A 25671-nucleotide genomic window follows, 5' to 3' on the forward strand; every position below is an offset into this window, starting at 1 on the left:
TATTTTAATATGACTTTAATGTTTATTTTCTAGATTTAATTAAGATTATGAATCAGAATCAGTCTCCAACTCCACTGTAAAGTTTATCTATTACTTCTTCTGCTCAGGCACCTGCAAATTAAAACAAAATTGTAATGCTTAAATAAAGTCATATCATCTCAGCACTAGTTACATATGCAGAAGTCATGTTAATCAGCATTATAAAAATGTATGAAATTTTCTTCACTGCACTTGTGCTTCCCTTACTATCGTTAAGCCATGATACAAGATAACTTTGCACTTACTTGTCATTTCTGGCAAGTGGATGGTGCAATCAATTTGCACAAAGATGAATTTATTTCATCCAAATATTTCATGTGAATAAAAATTCCAAATGGAGGCACTTGTCCGATCAGACAAGATATATGCATATTGTAGTTAGCTGGACTCTAGCTCTGATAGTCCTGGGCAATAGGATAAGCTGATTTTGTTATCAGTTTAGAAATGCATCCGCTTTGCAAATACTATGCTTTAAAAGACGAAACTGAATCCAATATTGATGAAATAAGAGTCATTTGGATTACCTTGTTTTTTATCATTCTGCGTTGGTTGGGTGCATATTTGAGGGTCTCTGATATGGTCTCTTCCATTCCATTTGCCTTTGCTTTGCCATTAGTTTTCAAGCAGGCTTCTGCATGAGTAATACAATGTTTTAAAATAAGTTTCACAACAAAGGATGCATTGCATTTTTCTAAATGCCAGCAATAATCAATGGAATATTTTTAAAACATGTACTTTGAAATGTGTCTCAAGTTACTTTATCAATTCATTTAAAAATCTCTGGCAAGTCACATGAAAAACACAATTTAAATCAAGCCATACTTACTTATCAAAGACTTTCTCATTCACATCCTTTACCTCACACAATAAATATCAGCAACACCAACATTAAATTCACACAATCAGTACAAAACCTAGGTGTTACTCTGGACAGTACTCTCACATTGCACCAACATGTCATGAACATATGCAAGGCTGCGTATCTTGAGCTGAGACGCATCAGCTCCATTCTCAGATATCTTTCAGCTGATGCCACTAAAACACTTGTGTGTTCATTACTGCTTTCAAGACTGGACTATGGTAACTCAATTCTGTCTGGTTCATCTTAATATCTACTGCAGAGACTTCAAAAAGTTCAAAACATAGCTGCTTGGATCATACTTAGAGTACCACAATCAGAGCACACCTCCCCGCTGCTCTGTACCCAACACTGGCTATCCATTCGATCCAGAATCAAACACAACATTAGTTCTCTGTGCTACGTTTCACTGACAGACTCTAGTCCAACATACCTATCCGACCTCACCTATGTGTACACACAAGCAAGATACTTACACTCCTCTTCCAACAATCATATACTCATTATTCTCACTATGAAAACAAAGTCACATGGACAGCATTCTTTTGCATACCAGGGCCCAGCAACATGGAATGAATTGCCCACTGAACTTAGACACAAAGACGCAGTGATCCCATTCAAGAGTGCTCTCAAAACTACTTATTCTGACTACAAAAACAAACTTAATGACTTAATAATGTTAACTACCTTAAATATTCTCAGCATGTTTTTTATGTTTTCTAATTTCATGGTGTTTGTTTTTGTAATCATATCATTGTGTATGTTTTTATGTTGTCTAATGTTGCAAAGCGCTTAGAGCTTCTAAAGATTAGGCGCTATACAAAGTCCTCATTATTATTATTATTATATTTAGCTTGGATGAATATTTTTTAAATCAGTGGCCATAACTAAAAAATGGGATTTTGTTTTATGATCATAAAAGTATGTTGGACACCATCCATGATGTACAATGCTGTCTGACATTTCTATGCACCTAAGGTTTCCATCTCAAATATTAAAGCAAAATGCATACCGAATTTGACAGATTGATGAAAATAAAAAAAAGCAATGCTTACCATTTGAAAAGAGGCAATTGTCACTAGAATATTCTATTCAAAATGATATTAATTTTGGACACAGGGGATACCACCCCCATGTTTTCCTGACTCGTGATATGTCGGCCTATTCTGTGCACAGCTTTAAAAGATGTAATGTTTATCCATCGAGCTATAGAAATGAAATACATTTACTGTAGACTGTTTCTGTCAGCAGTTAAGTTGAGTAATTAGGTCAGGTTTATAGCTAGTTTACAAAATTCAATGTAGAATGCCAATAAATGACAAGATGTATTTTTGCAAACTAAAGTGATCTTGAAAAAAGATTAGTAAAGTTTAACATTTTATAAAAAATAAGCTATTATGTGGAAAAGAAACAACAATGAAACAGGATGCAATGTGTTTACGTCTAGTTTTGGAAGGTACCGTCTCTAAGGTACCGTCATAATTGTACCGTAGTTTAATGGGTGGAAAGGCCATTGAAAGGTAAGGGCAGTGCGGAGACCATCGAGTATGTTCCAGAATAGCTGAATCTTTGTAGATACATAGATCCATTCGTAACTTCAGTCCGCAAGCGAAACACTGTACTTCGTATCCCAATCCTGACTCGGGTCCGAAGTAGACAAATCCTGTTCTAGCTAAAACATACGAAGAAGGTAATCCTTCCCTATCCGTAGGCCATTTTTGAAACATGTCCAATCGACGGGCACAATCACAATAGTCAGGTAAGAAGACTGGAAAATGGTAGGGTTTGAACTTGGAGTTCTCACTGGATTTCTCACTCGATTTCTTGCTGCGGCGAAGTCATCCTTCTGGTGGGTGGCTATCCTCTTACAACCAATGTTTTATACCGACATGTCCATACGGCAAAGTAAAGTGGGTGGGAAGCCGCACTCGCTTCTGCTACACGATTTGATAGACTTTTTCCAAGGGTCGACTGACGATGTGGTGTGTGGGTAAACGTACAATCTTGTTGGGTTGATAGGTGGTCACTATCTCTAGACTGCAAGGCTTCTTTCAATATGCCAAAGTTGACCACTCGACTGGTACGATAATTCAGAGTAAGTCCTTTCACTTTACACTTCGTGTGCACTTCTCCTTGTTTGGCCCAGTATTCGTAGCCGTAATTTTTGGGACCACCACTAACGAAACTTAGAATCTTGTCATCGGGGTGCTTGTCTGTCCAGGCTCCTAAACGGTCTCCTTCGATGTCAGGGTGCTGTTGACTCGGGTGATCGATATAAATGCAACTGTCCATGTCAAAGTACAAGACACGTTCCCCTAACAGTTCTAAAGCTTCGTACAATTTTAAGCGAGCATGAGCTGTCATGTAAGCTGCAATGATGACATTTCCAAAGGGGTCATCTTCTACAAAGTTCAGATCTTCTTCGTAATTCACCAAGATCAAATCCTCACGAACGACGTCCACGTGTTTCATGAATTTGGCTTTGTCGTGAATCATCTGAAAGTAGCGGGAAGGTTCGGTCAAATACTCCGTCTTGGGTAAACACGGTCATTGTGCCATTTTACCCCACAAGCAATTTAACATCACTTTGGCAAACGATCGCCTGCCTTCGTTTTTCTCAATGTGATCTGAAGTAATGCCTTCTTGTGCCCAGAATTTCTCTCTGAATGTCTTTTGGTCTTCGGGAGTGTGACACCAGGACAGATAGCCACTGGCTTCTTGCTCAGTTTCAAAAAGGCATCCACGTAGTCTGCGAAAATGCCTTTCTGCGTGGGGTCACCCTTGTGGAATTATTGTGTCTTGGGAAAGTGGCAAATTTCGTACACTTCTAACAGTTGGTATCCCATGTTCAGAGCTTTGAACAATTCTACGCTGACCCATGTCCCCGTCAAGGCCCGTTCTTCCTGGGTGTGATGACAAGGTTGATCTTGGTTGCACGTTTCAGCACAAGTACGGCACAAAGGAAACATAAGTTTGCCTTGGCAATGGCGAGGTAAGACGGGATGGTATAGGTTCGTGGGAGGCAAAACTTTGCACTTGATTAAGCCTTCGTATTGTCGAATGTTTTTTAGGTCGATGTGTTCGGTGAACAATTGTGGGTGCCCTGCAGGAAAGCAACAATATTTGCACACGTAGGGATACAGTGAACACACGTCCAAGTATATGATTTCTTCTCCTTTCTCTTCGTCAGCTTGGTACAGCAAACAGGTGGCATTGGTCCTTCCTCCGTACAAACTATCCCTCGGGTTCAGCGGGTCCATGAACTGGTAACTTTCCATGAGGCGTTTAAACTCGGGATCGGTGTTCAAACGGTGATTGTATTTGTGTTCCCACATTTCCACCACTTGGTATCCTTCCTGTTCTAACTTTAGGCGTGGCTGACAAATGGCCTGGTACAAGTCTTCCATGGTTCGTTGTAAGAACTGATTTTTAGTGCCGCGGTCAGGGTAACAGACGGGACATCCGTGAAATAAGCAACCATTAAACTCGTACATGATCTTGGGGTTTTCTAAGTCCCAGCCATTGACCGAATGCATTCCGATGATCTTTCGCCCTGTCCGTTGCGGGCATGCTGAATCCATTTGTCTTCCTTGTCGCACAAGTAATGCAACCAGCATGGGGCTTTGACCGAGTACTGACGTTTGACATAGTTGGTCGTTTGAGGACTGATGACAGCCACAGTGTTTTCAAGCATGAATCATTGTCGGTAGACTAAGGAACACGCTTTGGCAATGGTGCAAGCCTCTTTTAAATGATCAACCCCTCCGTGTTCCATGAACAGTTCTCGAAATTTTCCACAGCATCGCCGTAAAATGTCCATGTCGGAACGACGATACTTTAGCATTTCTTCCTGAAAGTCGAAAGGGTCGGAGGCGTGAGCCTGGTACCAAGCGTAGAAAGTTTCTCGTTCGGTACGCATGTTGTCAGGGTCGTAATAGTGAGCCTGAGGCAAATGGGGTAGAACGGCGTGTTGATTGGCTTCTGTATTGAAAAAGTGTGGAAAGTACCCTTTAGCCATTTCTGTCATTCCAAACATTTTAGGCATTCGACTCAAAGGCATGGCTAAGTAGCTCATCGAATCTTTAAACTGCACTTGTCCCACTTGCATGAAAATGATTTTGGCTCTGTTCAAAGTGATTTTAGGACGCTCGATGCCACGTTCCGTATAACATCTCAAAAGAAACTGTCCATCATATCCGGAGAAATTGTGAGCCATCACCGTGGCATGACAATGACAATCTCCATAATAATGTTCGATGTCCTCTTGGCTCCACATCTTGTCGATGGGGTCTAAGACCCATTGTGTGAAATCGGCTAGTGTGTTCGGTCCTTGAAAGATTTTTTCACGCCCTCCAGGAATCTTACTGCAGTGAGGGCAATAACTCAAGATAGGTTCTTGAATCACTTCTCGCACGCTCGATGAGCCACGCAGAAATTAGGAATGTGAATACCGATCTCTTGCATGCATTCGAAATCGAAAAAGATGAAATTGCCTTTCTTCTTCTTGTGACCATCCTCTTTCTCTGGTTGGGATTGGTATTTTTGTACGTAGCATTGGTGTTCCAAGTCCACAATGCAGTGACAAATGTGACATTTTTTCTTTCCTGAACATACGTGTGCCTTGGTACTGTTGATACATAGACCTTGTCCACACATTGGGCACAATCTCAGGAGTTGACAAGCACATTTCTTCTGTGAACCTTGCATCTTCAGATGTTGTTGGTAACAGGCAGGGCTGACAAATGTGCGCAGACAAGCAGGACAATGCACTGGTTCTTGCCCTTCGCTCAGACAGGGTTGAGAGGCCAAACATCCTGAGCATTTCGATCCACAATGTTTGTGTTGCTCTCGATTATTATAACCATCATAAGTCACATTTCTCACAGTAATATTTGTATCCCAGGAATCCAGTGATAGTGGTAATGGTATCGAAATGGTCATCGTGATGATAGAGGTGAATGTATTTTCCATCCTTAAAGTCTTTCCCTCGAAACAACAGAGACCCGCGCACTTCTTGAGGGTGCACTTTCAAGGTGTATCGTGGAGCTAGGGCATCTTGCAATTTTTGCATCTCAGGAATGCCACAGGATGTGTCTTTGGACAGGCATGCTTGTTGTAACAGAAGTTCTGCTTCATTTCGTTGTTTGGCTTGGTTCGATTTTCGAATGTTCTCCCAGGCTCTTTTCCATTCTACCGTGTCGTTCTTGTCGGCATAGGTTCATCCCACCACGATGGCTTGGGCTAAACACATGTGGTCTTGAAAATTGTTAATTTGGACAAGACTTGTTTTGGTAATGCGAAGGTTGTTGACCAATAAGGTCTTTCTGCATTGTCCGGTCCCTTGAGGAGGAGAGACGTGGGTCATGTCCAGTGTGGCTTTTCCATCGGTGATGTCAAACTGGTCATTAGATTGTTGCACGTGTTGAATCTTGTCCATGACTTTGGAAGTGGTCAATTCTGCAGGGCTGCTAAACTCGATCCAAACGGGATTTCAAGCCGTCATGTTGTATGGAAAGTCTCAAGCGATCATCTTCTTTGGGTTGACATTGTCGCTTGAGTGTGGTGAGCAAAGAATCCCACATGTCGGTGATGAACCCTTTTGCTTTCTCTAACAGTACTTCAGACTTGAAATCTTTAAACTTCACTGTGTATTTGTAAGCCGTAGTTCTAAATTTTCTAGAGGGACGCTTTTCCGTCTCTCGAATGTCATAGTACTTTTCAGGGTTGACTAAGGGTGGTAAACTTTGTTTAGAGGGTTTGGATTCTGGTTCACTCATGTCCTCTTCAAAATCACTGGCATGAATTTGTGCCAAGACTTCAGCCCTAGTACGAGGCAATAGATCACGTTTCTGCCTCTTACTTTCTTCTTCTTTCTTCTCAAATGAATTGGATCATTTCATCTCGATAGCAAAAAGTCAAATGACTAAAGTTTAAACACCATGGATTAATTTATAGTCATAGCAGACCAGCGTATATAAAGGGTATGTGTCTTGTCCTTTCACTATTCATTTCACTCTCAAACTGAGCACAACAATGGAAGAGACTACCAAGATTGAACGTTTCATCAGAGCTTTGCGAGGGGTCATTAGAAAATTCTCTTCAGACCAGCCGAGGGACTACTCTCCTTCCTTTCAAGATAAAAGTCAAGATACTTGCTATATCTGTCAGAAGAAAGGGCATTGGTCTTCAGAGTGTCCAGACCGTCAAAAAAGAAAAAAAAGGGGTTAGAAGAGACAAAAGTCAAGATACCTGTTATTATTGTCAAGAAAAAGGACATTGGTCACCAGACTGCCCAAAAAAGAAACAAGAGGAGTCAGAAGAAGAGAGGGATTCTTCAGAGGAAGAGGAAGAAGAAGAGGAAGAAAACAGACAGGTGAAGAAAAAGAAACAGGAGAAGAAAAGAAGGGAAGAAAGTGAGGAGGAAGAGGAGGAAAAGACTATGACGGTGAAGAAATTAAAAAAACAGAGAGTGAACAATGAGACAGAATAAGTCTATGAACTTTTTAAAGTGCTCTGTTGTGAATTGTGAATTGTAAATATTTATAAAAGAATAAATTAATTATAAAAGGTAAGTGTCTTTGGGTTTTGATTTTAAAATAAGAACCTACACTCACGCACACTCGTACACAGACAGGTACTATTGGGTAAAATGTTTTTTTTTAGTTATTGGCAATTGAAAGCCTATCTCTTTTCGAGAGATGTGGATGGCCCTGAAAAGGGCCTTTTTTGGTGTAAGGGGTGAGTTTAAACAATCAACTTTAACTGTCTTAAGCCTTTGCCATGGCCAAGGCCTACTTCTGGACTGCGTACTGTTGATGATGATTTCGTTGAAATCACTAAGGATGGTGCAGTAGGCGTAGTCACAGGGTTGGAGTGTTTAGCTTGGGAAGGTCGTATTCTCTTCGGCCGTAATAAAGAAGTCTGATACATCTGTTTCAGACTTCTTAACTAAAATGTCTAACAGTACCGTGACCGTTTGATTTTGACACCCTTGTTTCTTTGCTGCTGCGTCTTCTTCTTCTTGTTTTTTTCTTACCTCTTCTTCTTGCTGCTGTTGCTGTAGGAGAAAAGCTTGTTCCGCTTCCTTTTGCTGTTGTATAAATTTCTCCAATTCTTCTTTCTGTCTCTGTCTAAAATTTTCCATGTGCGGTAATGAAGGAGAAGGTGACGAAGGTTCAGGAACAAATTCTTGCAAGGTAAAAAAATCCACAAAATCCCAATTCACCTCTTCTGAAAGTAAGTCTGGGTTCCCTTGGGTAGTCTCCACCATCAGTGCACCCAAACTGATCGTTTTCTGAGTTTCCGTCATGTTGAAAAACTGTCGCTTAGATTGACTACGCACAGGCGCTAGCGAATCTATATAGACTATGTGACGTCACAGACTGCTCTCTTCGGATTGGACGTGGGCTGACTGAATTTTGTAACGCGTGTTTGGATTGGTCAACAAACTCAATCCTTTTCAATCCTTCCTCCCCCTATAAATAAGTACAGTTCACTGCATTCCTTCACCTGTTACTCAGCACCCCAACATGTGGACCGATGTACAATCTTCAACGCTTGTGTCTTCGATGATGTTCCGGACGGACATATCAATGTATGTCCGATCCAACTGGACAGTTATCCACAGGACAGACACCAGCCTGTGGATGCAAAGAATCTTATGTGGAGCATCAAGGATGCCTCAAAAGAGTCTTAATCTATGGTCCTGCAGTCAGGCACAGCCTAAGGTCAAGAAGAAGATGTCACAGATGCCCTTTATGTTAAGGGTATATTAACATAAAACCAAAGGCCCTTTTCAGGGCCATTCCTATCTCTCGAAAAGATCTTGACTTTCAATTGCCTACCCCTTTTTTTATTTTTTTGTTTAAAAAAATAATAAAAAAATAGAGACCCCTCCCTGTTTCAATTTTCGCCTGTTCCATTTTCATAGACCCATCAGGTCGGGACCTTATTAAAATAGGGTCCCGACCCTGTTCCATTTCCCCTAGTCCCAAGACAGTCCCACGATTTATTCCCCATGTTCAATTTCCCTTGTCCCTAGAGTGAATAGTTTTTTTTCTTTCTCCCATGTTAAATTCCCCTTGTCCCTAGAATGGATATTTTTTTTTCTTTCTCCCATGTTAAATTACATAGTCCCCAGAGTGGATATACCCTTTTTAACATGGAAGTTCCCTAGTCCCTAGACCGTCCCTATTCACTACTACCATTGTCATTACCAGCCTGAAACCAAATTTAATGCCATTTGTATAAATTCATTTCAAATAAATATTATGATATAGTTGAAGTGTAAAGTCAAGCAAGTATTCTGTTTGCAGATTTTACATTTTAGATATTATAGTAAAGTCATATTTTCTCTTGTTTAGTAAACTTTATTGCAACTGGTTCCAAAATAGTAAATCTTATTTAATGTTCATTCACCAGAATAGGTATTAATACAATCCCGAATTAACTGTATGGTACTAAAATATACCCTGATCTTGTGTGAGATTGTAATATACAGAACTATACCTCAAGACAACAATAATATATTGAATTTATATTGTATCAAGACTGTCATGGTTATGAACTCCAACTTTATTCAGGTTTTTTCATAATAAATGATCATCTTGTGCTATGGTTGAAAAGAAATCAAAGTTCAGTTTAACTCCATTCTCTCCACATTTGTAAGTTGTTAAGAGGCATACTCATCCTCAGTGTTATAGTAAAATGTAATCTTATTTGGATCAATCTTGGTGGTGTAATATATGAATGGAGAAAGAATATTATCATCCAGATTAAAATATGTTTTATTCAGACTCTACTAAAATTTTTAGTTGGATATGGGTTACGGAGCCTGATGTGTACGAACAAAGCAATGTGTACCATGACCTTTTTAATTTAACATTTTAAACTCCTGCAGAAGAAAGAGATTTTTTAGATCCATTAATCTGTATTAACAAAAACATTTCTTCAATATGATTTTCAATTACTTAGTATTGACAAAACTCATATTTTAAAGTTGTTGTTTTTTTGTGTTTGGTTTGGCCTTTTATGGTAAACCAACACAAGTAAGTTATTTAGTGCCAAGGCACTTTAAGTATAGTGCCTTGCCCAAGGACACACCATGGTAGCTAACCCAGGTTGGTCTGATGGTAGAATTTGAACCTACCTTATTTCACAGGTCCAGAAAGCTAACCACTGAGCCACTACAGCTCCCCATCTTATAGTGGAATGCTGGTATACTTTATGATCAAGAAGGATGGGTTGGGGTATGCATGTTGCATCTGAAAAAAGTGATGGAATTTTTGTTTACATAATATTTTAGTCATACAATATGAATCATTTTCTATAGATTTAAGATGTATCAGATCAAGTTAAGAAAAATCATATATTCTGTTTCCTGGGAATGTACTAAAATTCACTGTTATTGTTTGATTTTTTGGTAGTAAGCTTACTTGGTATTTTTTTCTTTTTAACTTGAATACCTAATTTGTTAACATCCTATTCTAAATCTTCAGAGTTCTGTCTATTAAGTGACAACTGTTGATACATGTAGGGAAGTTTTTGTTTATATCTTTTGATTTTTGTGATTCTGGAAGTTGCAGTATTTGTTGTTGTATTATAACCATTTCAGTAATTTAATGAATGCAGAGTATACTGCTCTATAAATGAAATTTAAGTGAAAATAATGTAAAAGTATGTTTCACTGCAAATATAAATTGTTTAAAATAATATATCATTTATCATATGACTATTCAATTGTGGTAACTAGTATTCCATCCAATATCTATATATTAAAATATGTCTTTTCATACAGCTGGTGATCATTTAGATACAAGTCCAATTGAACATAATCAAATTATCAATGCAGGTGTTTTTATTAGTAGTAGTATTGCAAGTATAAGTGTTAGTATTAAGATTTCATATACAGGTATGATAAGTGTATCATAATGTTTAAATGATGCTCCTTGTTACAACATAAAATATGTTCATTGAAACAAATGGTTCACTGGTAAATTGGCAGCAAAGGTCTTCACTGAATTATGTTGCATAAACTATTTTACAATAAAACATATATGATGCATCTCAATTATGATGAATGTGAGGAGGAGGATTAATAATAATGCAATTTAAGTTATCTTCATAACATAAGTTCTAGCAGATGTGTAATTTTTATGTGGTTCATCATCAGTTTGAAACTGGTCTGTGATTTCTGGATCTGGACATACCTGGTCCCCTGCTGTTGTGCTGCTATGGTCTTTACAGTTCATTAGGATATCAGTTACACTTGGTTTACATTTAGAACCCCATGGGATGGAATGCCCAGTTTGAAACTGAGAGAATGGTTAATTATCCATAATATAACTCCTGCAGTTATTATTAGGTTTGATATCAAGGTCTTTCTTTAAAAGCTTTTCAACTCAGGTTCTGTTCTACCATACAGATAAATAAAGTCAAATTCAAGGCTTTCAGATTTGTCCAGTTAGTTTCATGTGTTGCGGCAGACAGACTGTATATTGCCACTGTACCATATAAATATCAGTGCTTAGTCTGCTCTCAGTTGCTGTGGTTTGATTAGTTACAAGTGTCATCACATGTGACTAATTATTGACCAATGTAATGAAACTTGTATAATTAGAAGGCTGTATTTAAAAACTCTAAAGATCTTAAAAAGAAAATTGGATCGGGGTAAGTAAAACCTTTTACTTTGACCATTTGGCTAGAAAATAATTTTCAATAAGTTTAAATTGGATAATAGTAATATAATAATTAATTACACAAATCAGAATAAAAGCTATTTGCATATCCCCTTACAGCTGTTGCTTTTTCATAGTACTAAGTAGAATAAAGTATAGTTAAGACAGATAGCTTTAAGCTAGAATTAAACTCAAATAAATTGCAAGAAATCAAAACAAACCCAGGATTAAAACTAAAGAAATATCCCGTCATATATACCTTACATCAAATAAAGAAACTCAAGATGGATAACAACAAAATTAATGTCACATCATCAAATAGTTATCTCAGCTGCCTGGTCAACCTAAAGGCAGATAAACTAAGGCAAACTTACTCCGAAGCAGTCTCATCCCCCCTAAGAGAAAAACGACAGATACAGTTCTTAACGCCAATTTTCAACTCGACCCCAACTGACTCGATGAGTAGACTCTACCTGTCACCAAGCGTAAACGAGAATGTGGACAATCTACCGAGTAACCGCAAAACTACATCCGACATGAGTACCCAAACTGAGGAACAATACTCAACAAGCACAAAAACAACCCAGACCACGCTGGTTAAAAACACTAGCAGCCAGGGGACTCAAACTGAGAACCTACTAGATGAAACAGAACGCCCTCACCCTACCACAAATAAAGCAGTCACACACGACTCAACAAAAGGTAAGAATAATAGGAAAACCAAATCCCAAATACCAGTTAGAAAGAATAAGGAACACACTAACTGTCAGAATACAAGACCCAGCAAGCCGGTTATGGACAACGAAACAAAGTCAGCTAAAGAGACAAACACCAGGGGAAAAAAGACCAGTCTGCAAAATATCCAAAACAAGAAACACCCCGCTGAACTGACTCTCTTCGTCAAGGGAGTAAATTCCAAAATAACGAAGTTAGCCTTTAAAACCATAGCATGGCAATTGAACAAACATCACCAAGGAGAATTCACGCTTAAAAGCACTAGAGACGACTTGCTGATAATCAAATGCACCACTGAACAACAGATTGCCAAATATATGGAAATTGAAAGAATAGACCAAATAAATGTTCAGGTCACTAGACACAACAGAACAAAACAACACATAGACCCAAACCCCCCAAAAATACACAACAAAGGAGTCATATACGTATCAACTCAAAATAAAACCAATGAAATAGTAGACTACATAAGGAGTAAAGGACAGGAAGTAGAGAAAGCAATCCGCCTAAAAACAAGAAGGGGAAAGGATAGCACTGCAGTGGTACTCTTTTTTAAGGGCGCCACCCCAGAAACTATCAAAATAGCCGAAAAACTCGAGGCTAAAAAAATTTTTGCTTTCAAAAACAAACCACGGTTCTGTGGCAACTGCAAAAATTGGGGGCATTACTCTAAGAGTTGCGGAAACCTATTCCGGTGCAATCAATGTGGTCTTCACCACCCAGACCGGAAAACATGTAGCGCCACCAATCAGCACTGCGCTAACTGTAGTGGTAACCACAAACCAAACCACGCAGAATGCCCCAGGGCTCTTAGAGAAGCCCTAATAGTCGAATATATGATCTCCCATGGGGTAAACTATAAGCAGGCCAAAACAAAAATCAGGATACCAAAAACAAAATAAATAGGTAGCACCCTCACTGGTAGGAAACACGCATAAAACGAAAACAACAGTAAATTAAACAAACTATTAAGACTTTTTGCACTAGAGATGGATTCCAGAGCAGAAATCAAAATATGGCAATGGAATGCACGCGGCCTTAGGGCCCACGCTGACCAACTAAATAACAAAATACTTGAACAGGAAAGAAAACCAGATGTTATATGCATACAAGAAACCCACCTAAATGATACCTCACGTATCCCAAACATCATAGGCTACAACACCAAATACCTAAAGCATCGATCCCCCACAGCAAGAGGAGGGGGGCTTAGCAACCTTTGTTAGAGATGGAATTACATCAGAAATGCATAAATTAACAGATAGTAGACCGCCCAATGACTTCGAAATACAGATAGTCAAAATAACCGCTCAAACTAAGCAGGTACTAATCGTTAACCTCTATGAAACAAATGAGCAGCGCAATTTAAGTGCAGACGAAACAATCAAAATGATTAAAGACTGTGGAGAATGGGTGGTAATATGCGGGGACTTCAATGCGCACAATGAACTATGGGGGAGTCAAAAGACGGACATTAAAGGAAAAATTGTAGAAAAATGGGCACAAAAATGCAACTTAGTTTTTCTAAACAACGGAATGCACACCCGGATAGATGACAGAACAGGCCACACATCAGCAATAGACCTATCTCTATGCACACCAAGATTAACAGGCATTTCTGATTGGCAAGTTGATGAAAGCGACCCTATGGGAAGTGACCATTACCTTATAAATATAGAAATACAAATTAGAATACCTCAAAATAAAGCGTCCTTCACACCAAGATGGAAATACGAACAGGCCAACTGGATTAGGTTCAAACAGATAGGTGACTCAATCGACCCAGAAACCATATATCACCGGGACATTGACACCTTTAATGACAAATTAATAGAAACCATTAACACAATGGCCCAAGAAACAATTCCTAAAACTAAAGGAGTAGCACCCAAACCCACGGTGCCCTGGTGGAATAATGAATGTAAAATAGCAATTAAAGAGAAAAAAAGAGCTCTAAACAAATTCAAAAGAACTAAAAATAATAGGGACTTTAACTACTACAAGGAAAAGGAAAAAACTGCCAAACAAACTATTATGATAGCTAAACAAAACTCATGGAGAGAATTCTGCTCAAAACTAGATATTAACACAAAATCGAAGGAGGTGTGGCAAAGAATTAAAAAAATGAGAGGCAAAACTAAATCAATAACCCCCAACATACCTGGACAAAACAACAAACATAAGGCAGAATTATTCGCAAACTATTTCGCCAACATGTGTAGCAATACCAACTTAGAGGATAAGTTTAAAAATCATAAAAGGCAATTTGAGGAAAGCAACTCTGACAACATAAAGGAAGCAGGAAATAATGACGGCCCACTAAACCTTCCGTTTACAGAAGCCGAATGGAGAAAGGCCCTCGCCGGCAAAAAGACCACATCCCCCGGGGAGGATACTTTGGGGTATGAAATGTACAAGAACCTACCCAAAAAACTTGTCACAATTGCACTTAACCTCATTAATAAAATATGGGAAACCGGTACCATACCTATAAGATGGAAAAAGGCAGTAGTGGTCCCGATTCTTAAGCCTGGAAAACCCTCAAGCGATATAAAATCATACAGGCCCATATCACTAACAGACAATATATGTAACATAATGGAAACTATGGTAAACAACAGGCTGAAATACCATTTAGAAAGCAAAGGACTACTAGCTAATACACAGAGCGGGTTTCGCAACTACCGAAGCACAATAGACCAACTCATGAGACTAGAAACCGCTGTCAAATTAGCATCTAGAGAAAAATTTTAAAAATCCAGATATGTTACAGCCATCTTCTTAGACATGGAAAAAGCATATGATCTAATGTGGACTAAGGGACTGATAAGTAAACTTAAACCATACGGAATAACTGGCAATATATACAAATTTATTGCTAACTTCCTAACCGATAGAAAGATACAAGTCAGACTAGGACAAGACTACTCCGAACGATACAAACTGGAAAATGGCACGCCACAATGAAGCGTAATCAGCCCAACTTTATTTAATATAATGATAAACGACCTGGAAACAGCGGTAAAACCCAACCACCTTGACTTATCCCAATTCGCCGATGACAGCGCCGTATGGAAAACTGGCAACCCAGCCAGCAGAGAAACGACCAAGCACTTACAAAAAGGACTAAACGATATAGGAAATTGGACAGATAAATGGGGATTTAAATTGTCACCTCTAAAAACAGTAGGCATAGTTTTCAATCCGGGAGGTGGCCACCCCCCACCCACTCCAAACTTAACCCTAAAGGGGGTACCCATCAAATTCGAAAAACAAGCGACACTCCTAGGTATGGTATTCGACCACGAACTCACGTGGGCAGCTCATATCCAAGAACTCGTAACGAAGTGCAAACGAGACATCAACCTCCACAGAAACCTCAGAGGGGTGAATTGGGGGGTTGATCAAAAAACACTCGTTACCCTATATAGAGCACTTATAAGAGCAAAATTGGACTACGGTTGCCAGGTATATGGAGCGGCGAACGCCACGTTACTAAAGAAACTAGACACAGTCCAATCAAAAGCGCTAAGGGTATGCACCGGCGTCCTAAATGGTACCCCCACACAAGATATCTTAATAATAGTAGGAGAACCCCCGCTAGACCTAAGGCGGAAGGAATTGATGCTGCGATACTCGACTCGAATATCAATACACCAACCCAACCACCTCACGCTACAAGCCCTCTTAGCATGCGACAAACCATTCGATACAAAAGGAAAAAATAAAAAAATACCTAGTGGGAAAATAATTATAGAATTAAAAAGGAAATTTCAAATCGCAAATATCAACCCAGAAAAAATAAGGTACTACCCAGACCCCCCGTGGACCTGTCCCACACCACAAATAGATCTTAGCTTACGTAAACTAGGACAAAAACAAAATGACCCGATAGGACTAAGAGCATCAATACTAACGTACATTGACAACAAATACGAGACATACACGCAAATCTTCGCAGATGGATCAAAAACCAAAAATCCAAATAAAACTGCAGCAGGGATAGTGATCCCAAAATTAGATGTCGCCGTTGGAAAAAGACTCCCAGACCAATGCGCTATATACACGGTAGAATTCATGGCAATACTAATGGCATTAACATACGTCAAAACATACCCCACAACTAAGGCAGTCATTCTAAGCGACTCTTACAGTGTACTACAATCGTTAGCAACAGACCAATGCAAGAGCAGACCTAATATGATTAATCATGCAAGATCGCTACTTAAAGAGATTGAAAAAAACAACAAACACGTTGAATTCGTATGGATACCCTCTCACATCCATAATCCCAGGCAATGACAGAGCAGATGCAGAAGCAAAAAACGCCACAAACGAACCAAAAGCCCAAAATATAGCATACAGCGTCACTGAAATCAATAACATGGGGCAAGATCAATGACATGTGGCAAGAGCTATGGGAAAAATCGGATGCAAACAGTCTAATACACACGATGATGAAAAAAGTAAGTAGAAAAGTCGAAAGTCCGACCTTCAAAAATCCATACGATATAACAATAATAAATAGAATAAGAACAGGTAAAACACTATTGGCAGGATGCGCAGGGAAACACATAAAAAGGGGACCAACCGAAAACTGCCCCTACTGCCCAACTCCAGAAACAATCGCACACTTAATAAATATATGCCCCAAATACAACCAGGAAAGGGCCGAACTAAAATCTCAACAGGAACAAATAGGAGAACGGTGGACATACCCGGAGTTACTTGTGGCAAAAAACAATAACATAGGAATGACCTATAATAACATCATGACATTCATTAACAAAATAGGCAAAAGGGGACAAATCTAAACCGAATGAAGGGTTGGGTATAAAGAGAGACCATGTAAAGAAATTAAAACCAATAAACCTAAAAGATCGAACCAAAAAAGAAAAAAACCAATCAAAATATTACAAATCACTGTTTGGGAATTGTGACGGCCGGCTCGGGCTAGTGGGTTCACAGACTGACACCGCCGCTCATAACCCGAACAATAAAAACCAGATAAGGACGAATATTACAAAATCACTGTTTTGGAATTATAATGGCATGCTAGGCCCCGTAGGTTCAAAAAAAAAAAAAAAAAAAAGAAAAAAAGGAAAAAAAAAAAAAAAAAAAACCAAAAAACAAAATATTAAAAAGTAAATCAAAGACCAGTCAAAATATTACAAATCACTGTTTGGGAATTGTGACGGCCGGCTCAGTATCGTGGGTTCACAGACTGGCACAGCCGATCATAACCCGAACAATAAAAACCAGATAAGGACAAAATATTACAAAATCACTGTTTCGGAATTATAACGGCATGCTAGGTCCCGTAGGATCAAAAAAAAATATAAAAAAATAAAAATAAAAAAAATATACATTAAAATAAATCACAAATAGCTAAGCTAAACAAAAGTAACAGGTAAATAGCCAAGTGGTCAAAGCGAAGGGAAACAAAGGCAATCAAACCACCTCCCTCGAAGAAAACATCTCACGGCGAACATGGCAGTATCAAAAGGACGAGAAGGCCAAAATAGAAACGGACACGGGATAAGGCAGAAAGAGCTGAAATAAAGAAGAGCAGGAAAAGGCACAGGATGAAGTTAAACGTCCTAAGGCAGTAAAAGAAGAAAGAACAGGACACTTGCAGACCTTGGGGAATGAAGGCAGAAACAATGAAAAGAGTATGCCTCAAATAAACAAACCACCCCCACCCCCCAGTATGAAAAGAATTGCCTTCCCGAAATCAAACAAAAGAAATAAGGCCACCCCCCCCCACATCTACTTATAAGTGTGAATGAGAAAGTGAGCGTGAATGTGTGTTGTCGGGATATGTGGGAAAAGCAGAAAAACGAACAAAAATGTCTATAGCCATCACACAAATATAGCATACACACTCCCTACCCACCTTTTTTTTCTTTTCTTTTCTTTTTTTTTTTCTTTTTTTACAAACAAATTTTACCACATAGGGCTTTCATTCTGACCCACGAAAGCCCTCTTTTGACCAACAACTTACTGGCCCTGAAACACACTGATTGGTTTAAAGCCACACGTATGAAATACTTAACCAAATTGAGATCTCCAAAACAAAATAAAGGGCTACTAAAAGCCTACTAGATGTGAAAAAATTTTCGGAAAATTCAAGTACGCAAAGTACACAAAATTTAATAGACCTTACAAAAGATAGGAAAATTCACAACTCAGGAATATCTGAAGCGTATGTGACAATCACATGTTTGGCAAGATAGTACAGGAATAGCCCAATAAATATAGGGAACTGGGCATTGATTGCAACGAAAATTTCATAATACTGCTGCTGGTGTGCTTCGGTTACTGCCTGAAATGAGAGAGGAAGGAGATGCAGGATGCAGAAACAGACCACCAACGGAGTACAACGATGGAGAAGGTTGCAGCGATGAGAGCCTGGGTGGGACCTTTTGGGGCACCTGGGCTTCGGCTTGCTTGCTTGGGGGCATTGTATAAGTTAATCGCTAAATTCAAAAAGTACACAAGCGTGTACAAACTAAACAGTCGCACATACCGAAAGGTGCACGTGACTTTAATCCAATGAATGAATGAAATGTGTGCTAGAGGGTAGGGTTAGCAGTTATACTCCCAATTATGTTTGTGATGAGCAAAAGCAGCTGCACAAATTTGAGCTTTTAGTTTGGTTCTGGTAGGGTCAAAGGATGCAGGTACATTTTACATTCATTTTTTACTAGAAATAGCTATTTTCAATATTTTTCTGTGACAAGGCAACTAAAAGAATCAGTATGTGCCTTATGCATGAATAAAGTTCACTAGTACTATAACAAATTAGCATACTTTTCATCACCCCTCTACCATCAAGATTTTTTTATATTTACCTCTGTAGCAGACACAAATAAAAGTCGGCAGCTCATTTGCAGACTAAGTTACGCATATGATCTCCAATGCTCATCTAACTGTGACAGGCAGTCACCAACAAGCCAACCTATTTCCATGCCTAACTCAAAGTAAATCTGAACCACATTATAGATTTAGCTTATGTGTAAATTTATAAATGCTAGGCTTGTGATAATTAGGTTCATGCCTTCTACCTTAAAAATTAGAGGGATGTCAAAATATGAAACTATCCAGTGAGACCTATGATGTTAATTTTAATCCCTATGGGATTTGTGACATAAAAAACCCAAATGCTTTATGTATTAAAAGGTAACTAATGGGGGCAGGATCTGCAGTGAATCAATGGTTAGTATGCTAGACTCCTGATAAAAATGTTTGTGTTAAAATCCTGTTATCAAGTCAACCAGGTTACCTACTGCAATGTACCCTTGCCTTACTCCAATTCCCTCAGTACTCAGTAAACAACTAGTGTTGCTGTACATAACAAAACCAGTCCATATTGATTTTACATATTTTACTAAATCCTGACAAAAATAATTCTCTAAATAAAGAATGATTAATATGTGATGGTCTCACATGTAATCAAACTCTTCCAAGCTTTTAATGATATGAACCGATTTATCAATGTTTATCAAATTTGCATGAAAAACTATTTCTTATTTGTCATCAAATATGTTCAATGTTTTGATCATATAAGCATTTCTGCTACATTAGATCAAAATAATCTTTTTGTCAGAAATAGAGCCCTTATAGTATTTGCAAGGTCAACCAATCAGATGCAGAATTTGAGTTTAATATGAATGAATATTTTTTTTACAAAATTGCTCTTTTGCTATATCTTGATGAGATAAATCTATTCACCAAGTCTGATGAAATTAATGAGAAATAGTTTTAAGAGCAGTAGCAAGAATGGCTAGTGAGATGTAGAACCACCACATTATATGCATAGATTTTGCTTATAGCCTCAGACATACAAGCAAATAATTAAACAAGTCAGATCTAAATTGGATCATAAACACTGTTGTACAAATCGTAAGAAACTCTGCCAATCAGATGCAAGGTCACTTCACTACCATACCTTTATCACACTCATAATAAGCATCATTGTGAAACTTGACTCTATAAGCCCAATGGCCAAGCATGATCAAACTTGAATCAGCAGTAGTGGTTATAACCTCATGTATTTGTATGCATCTTCACTTCTTCAATCTAGATCTCATTTATATAAGCATGTATTCTACGTTTAGTAAAAACTGCACTACATGTATAAATATTGCATGCGGTGGTAACATACTCAGATGAAAGATCACCTTATTATTATTAATGGTTAACACTCATCAAACTTCAAGGACAACTTAATGATTTTAGCCTATATTGTGGAAGTATGGCTTTTAGGCTGGTTAAAAAACTCAACTAATCTTATACATGATCACATGTATATACTTGGATTTTGCTCATTATTAGATTTATCCAAGATGTTGATTTAAGCCCAAAACCAAGTTTTATATAAACAAATTGATCAGAACTATGGACTCCAAAGTAGCTAATTTCTTACTGTTGAAAGACAGAAGGGGATGTGAAATAAATAACACACTCTGGACCATTACATAAACCCACTTAGCCTTTTGACCAGTTGAGATAAAATATCAACAATAATGTTAAATTAGATTGATAAATTATGTTTTCTCACATTACCTCTAGCCCTTTTCAACATGGATGGTATTTTTCTTCCACATATGTCAGCTCTTAATTAGTGGCCCTTTCCCATCATGAATGTTGTAGGTGAAACTCTCAGAATTAGGCTTTTTAATTTATATCTGTAGAAGAAAAAAACTATTGGTCTGCATATATCAATGTCACCATTTCTGTATTAGATTAAAATACCATATGTGTGTGTGTGTGTGTGTGTGTTAATTTTAGAATTTAAGCAAACTTGTCTCCATGTGTTTATTTTAAAACTGATGATGATAACACATAACAGGTTCAATGGATAAAATGTTATTTCTTACTTCTTACAACTGCTCATTATATCTGAATTTACATTCAATGTTTGTTTTAATTAACATATTTGGGATATTGGGCAAATTATTTATTTTGTAGTTTATCATTATATCATTTACCAGTCTTTTATCATTCAAATATGTAATATAGTACCATTATACTGACTTCATATTCTATATGATATCCCAGCAATACATATTAAGCAGATAAGTGCAAATAAAAATGTTCAGAATGTAAAATTTACTCCAAGCTCAAAGAAGATCAGCAAAAGATAATATCCAACAAATTACCAAACAAAAAGCGAAGTTAACGCAGTTACCTTTATTATGACGTCTCCAACACCAACGGTACTGTACAGCTACGTCTTCTGAGTTTTACCGTCATCTTGTCTTTCAAACCAGAATTAATTTCTTGAGCTCTTACAAAATGAAGAAACTTTTAAATACTATAATTTAAGCAGCTTCTTTACATGCCATCAGATAAATTATGGCACAGTGTTATGTCTGTCAGCAAAACGCAACTTCACATTTGGACGGCGCGCTGTGTGGGCATCGCCGACACAGCAACTGACATGAATTCTCTATTAGCAGACAATGATTCGGAATAAATCCTTCGCAAATCTAACATTCTCGATTTTTCATAGTTCCACTTTTCATTGTTGCATCTGTTTGATTGTACAATTGCTAATGATGTTCAATGAATCAACTTCAATTCATCTGCTGTCTGAAATCCCGGTTCAGTTGGTATTTTCTTCCGCGCATGATGCCGTGTAAATAAAAGATACGGTCGACATTCAAAGTGGTTTAGGTTAATTTATTATTTTTCTTTATTAAGGTCATTTGCAGAAAGTGTTTCGCTAGGGTGAGAAAAAAAATATAACAAAAAGAAAACTTTCTTTTCCAACGCTAATACTGTATATATTTCAATTTGTGATTGATGCTATAAATAAAAAAAAATGATAATAAAGCATTTTAGCCCGTGGCTTCGGCACGGCACTCGTTTTTGTGGGTTTTTAAAAATGTTGTTAGTGTTGTTTTGGGGTTGTTTTTTGTGTGTGTACCACACTATAAAACATACCAGGTATTAGGCCTAACGTAGGAAAAGAAATTATCCTCTATTTATTACTATTCTTACTGTCAAATGACGCAAAAGTGATCAAATTGCTATTAAGATTTTGTTTTGTATAACACTTACCGCTCGTTTTTCTCGAGATAAAGCAGCCACTTCAAAATGATTATAAAATCTGTGACAGATGAAAAACGTGGTTTAAATAATTCGTAATCGCCTGCCTTAAAATACTGTAGGAATTTGCTAATGTATTTCATGGCCCTCGTTTGAATAGATACCAACGATCATGTATATCGACCAAATTTTGTATATTCCTGCCCACAATCATGTATTTTGTATTAAACCGTATATTACACGAGCGCTCTGTGGCAAACTCGGGGGGGGGGGGGTCTCTATTATACCCAGAGGCGTAGCTATGATATTTTGCGCCCGGGGACGAACTATAAAATTGGCGCCCCAGCCCCCTCCCCGTTTAATCACATTTTTGAATATTACCCTTGTTTACTTATTATAATGTAACGTTGTAAGCCTCATTTTGGCGCCCCTGTACCTTGGCGCCCGGGGACATATGTACTCCCCTTCCCCCCCCCCCCCCGCTACGCCTCTGATTATACCTGCTGTATCAGTTGAGAAATATATTGAACAGATCAGGCCCCAATACTCTCGCTCTGAAAAACATTAAAATAATTATATGCAGAATATCGGTAGGTCTCCCTCTTGCCGAAAATGTCAGCACCATATATATTTTGCAAGTAATGTAATGGGTATAATAACACACACACACACACACACACTTTTTTGGGAGTGGGGGGGGGGGCAACGGACAGATGCCCCCATTTCCCAAAAAAAAATAAAAAGTATTTTATATTTGTGTATTTCCCCCTCAGATGTGTTCTACGTTTTATTAAAACAAAATTTTATATAAAAAATTTAGTTTTTAGAATTTTTGATGGGGTATTTATGTTTCCATAGTGTTATCTAAAGGGTTGTTCGTCCGAGTCTGGTTTCCCTCACCTTGCTCGAAGTTCATTCCCTTGAAATGTTTTGTAACCTTTGCTATATGTCGCCTAGGTCTCAGTGTTTGCTATATGTAATGGTGTTATATTGTGTGTATGCTATATTTTCTTTATGTTTGAGACAGCAAGTATAGATCAAATATCTTTCCCAGTTGTATTTCTTCCTTTATGATGTTATATTGTATCTTTTAATTTGTTTTATGGTTTTCTAATTTTGACGATGGAATGGTGTACTATTTAGACTTTGTTTAAAAAAAATAATTTCCTATTTTATTATTCGAGTGATAATATGTGTCGTTCCTCATAATAGTCTTTAAAGATGTTGATAGGTAGGTTACGCTCGATCCAAGGTTCACGCTTCTTTATTCTCTATGTGTTTTTCCTGGGTCGCGTTAGGCCTCCTTTATTTAGTTTATCTGATTATGCTTTATTGAAAGATCCAAACGTATTTATGAGACCACATTATTCTATAGTGGTCAACCATGCAGTGCGGGAGAAGTTAGTAGGGTTTTAAACTAAGTGTTATACAGTATGTATTTGTGTCTTTATTTTGTCTGTTTATGTTCTACATTGGGTGTTTTCAAAGACTCATGATGGGCCTATGCACTCCACTGAGCCCTGTGACTTAGCCCCATGATGTCATCGCCATTTACTTCCCCCTTATATTTTCCCTGTATCCCTTCCTATATATGTCTTTAGAATTTTCTTTCAGAGAAAGAAGAAAAAAAATAAATTACAAAATTCTTTTATTTTTTTCTTTCTTCCTTTCTTCCCTTTTCTCTTTTAAAAAAAAAAAGTTATATGGGTTTCTTTGAAATATTTGAAATAGAATTTGAAATTTTCTTTGAAATATGGCTGTTGTGGGGTGCGAGGAGGGGGTATGGGTATGGCATCAGCTCGCAATTGCGCTACGCGACCCTTCGGTCTGTAATACCTATTCCTCCCTCCCCCTCTCTCCCCCAATTCCAACATCAATTGCGTTATATCAACCTGACGGTAAGTATCTATTCGTCGTAAGACGTACTGAGTTCTTGTTGTGGTTAATATTCTTATTTTTACGACGTATCTTATTTAAAAATCTTTATCACCTGTCCACAGGATATCATCGTAGTTACTATATAGTCTATACATTTTAGAACGATTTTGTTTTCGTAGTCTAAATCTATGAATAAAATGTTATTTTTGTTATACTTATATTTTTTGCAAATTTTCATTATTAACTTTATCCTATTATGTTTAGATTTATCACATTGGACAATCGTATGTAGTTTGGTGAAGTTCGCTGTTTTACATAAAGGGCATTTCGGCATTATCCTCAGCATACGATGTTTGATTGTTTCTTCGCCTGTTAGCCAGGTGTTGTGCAGGTATTTAAAAATTATACTTTGTGTTTTGACAGATCTTATTTTCCCCAATTTTTCCAATTTTTTGTCCAATTTACCCCCTCAGTTGTCCTGCTCTACTCTACATTTTATATTTTTGGTTACCTCCTCCCTAATCCAAGCGTGACTTTTACTTATTAAATTTTGCATAAATCTGTTTTGTCTCTATATTTTAAAATTAGTTCTCATATGTTTGCGTGGCACTTCGATTTTTTTATATTAATTTGTTATTTTTGTATATCTCTGGTCGGTTTCTCAAGGTGAAGCCGAACCAGTAGATGTACGGTGCTTCTCACGCTGTAGCCGGGTCTGAGTGCATTTTTTTTTTAATCTATTGATTATGTTAGTTAATTATAGTAGTAGAGGGCTCGGCAACCCCAAGCCCCCTCTACTTTTGGCCCTATATAATGTCTCTTTTTTTACATGATGCATTTTATGATTCCATATATAATCTATTATTTCGTTGTCTGTTTTGTTTAAAATTGTATTATCCATATCTATGGATTTAATTATGTAGTTAATATTTGAGTATAAATAAGTCTTGGCCACTTGGGCCCGCTCCATGATAGGTAATGGCGCCATGGCCAGATTTTCACATTTTCTCTTATTTTATTGATAATATGTTCATAATTTTCTACAGCTTCTTTTTTTTATTACCAAAGTAAACCCCTAGAGCCTTTACAGTGTCTCTCAGTAAGTGTGTGTGTGTGTGGGGGGGGGGGGGCGATAATCCAGGGTGGTTGCCCCTCCAGTTAACTATTTTTAAGATTTCGTGCTTGTTGTGGTTTATTTTGGAACCCGACGCTTATAGCATTTCCCCTCTCTTATAAAGATGTTGCAATCATATGCATGTTAGAGCATTTTTTAATTCTTTTTTAGGTTTGGTATTTGTATGCCTTGTATAATCAGGGGCGGATTAAGGCTCACTGGTGCCCTAAGCACTGACAAATCTTGGCGCGCCCCTCTTTTCCACGTACACCTGAGAAGATAACCAAAGGGTGTACCATGATCAAGAAACAGAA

The 25671-nt window shown here is 37.8% G+C and overlaps 1 long non-coding RNA gene across 2 annotated transcripts; it reads right to left on the bottom strand.

Moving 5' to 3' along the window:
• On the bottom strand, positions 1 to 22166 carry LOC149805148 (uncharacterized). 2 transcript variants are annotated; one of them, XR_016414792.1, is made up of 6 exons: positions 21503 to 22166; positions 20878 to 20999; positions 14006 to 14123; positions 10047 to 10161; positions 564 to 670; positions 1 to 111 (listed from the first exon to the last, which is right to left on the bottom strand). It is a non-coding gene; the product is annotated as an uncharacterized LOC149805148 (long non-coding RNA). The 2 variants fall into 2 exon arrangements; XR_016414791.1 differs by lacking the exon at positions 14006 to 14123.
• Positions 22167 to 25671: the final 3505 nt, after the last annotated feature.

This window comes from Sinohyriopsis cumingii, chromosome 2 (assembly GCF_028554795.1).
Source record: "Sinohyriopsis cumingii isolate HCF-2022 chromosome 2, ASM2855479v2, whole genome shotgun sequence".
Taxonomy (NCBI): domain Eukaryota; kingdom Metazoa; phylum Mollusca; class Bivalvia; order Unionida; family Unionidae; genus Sinohyriopsis; species Sinohyriopsis cumingii.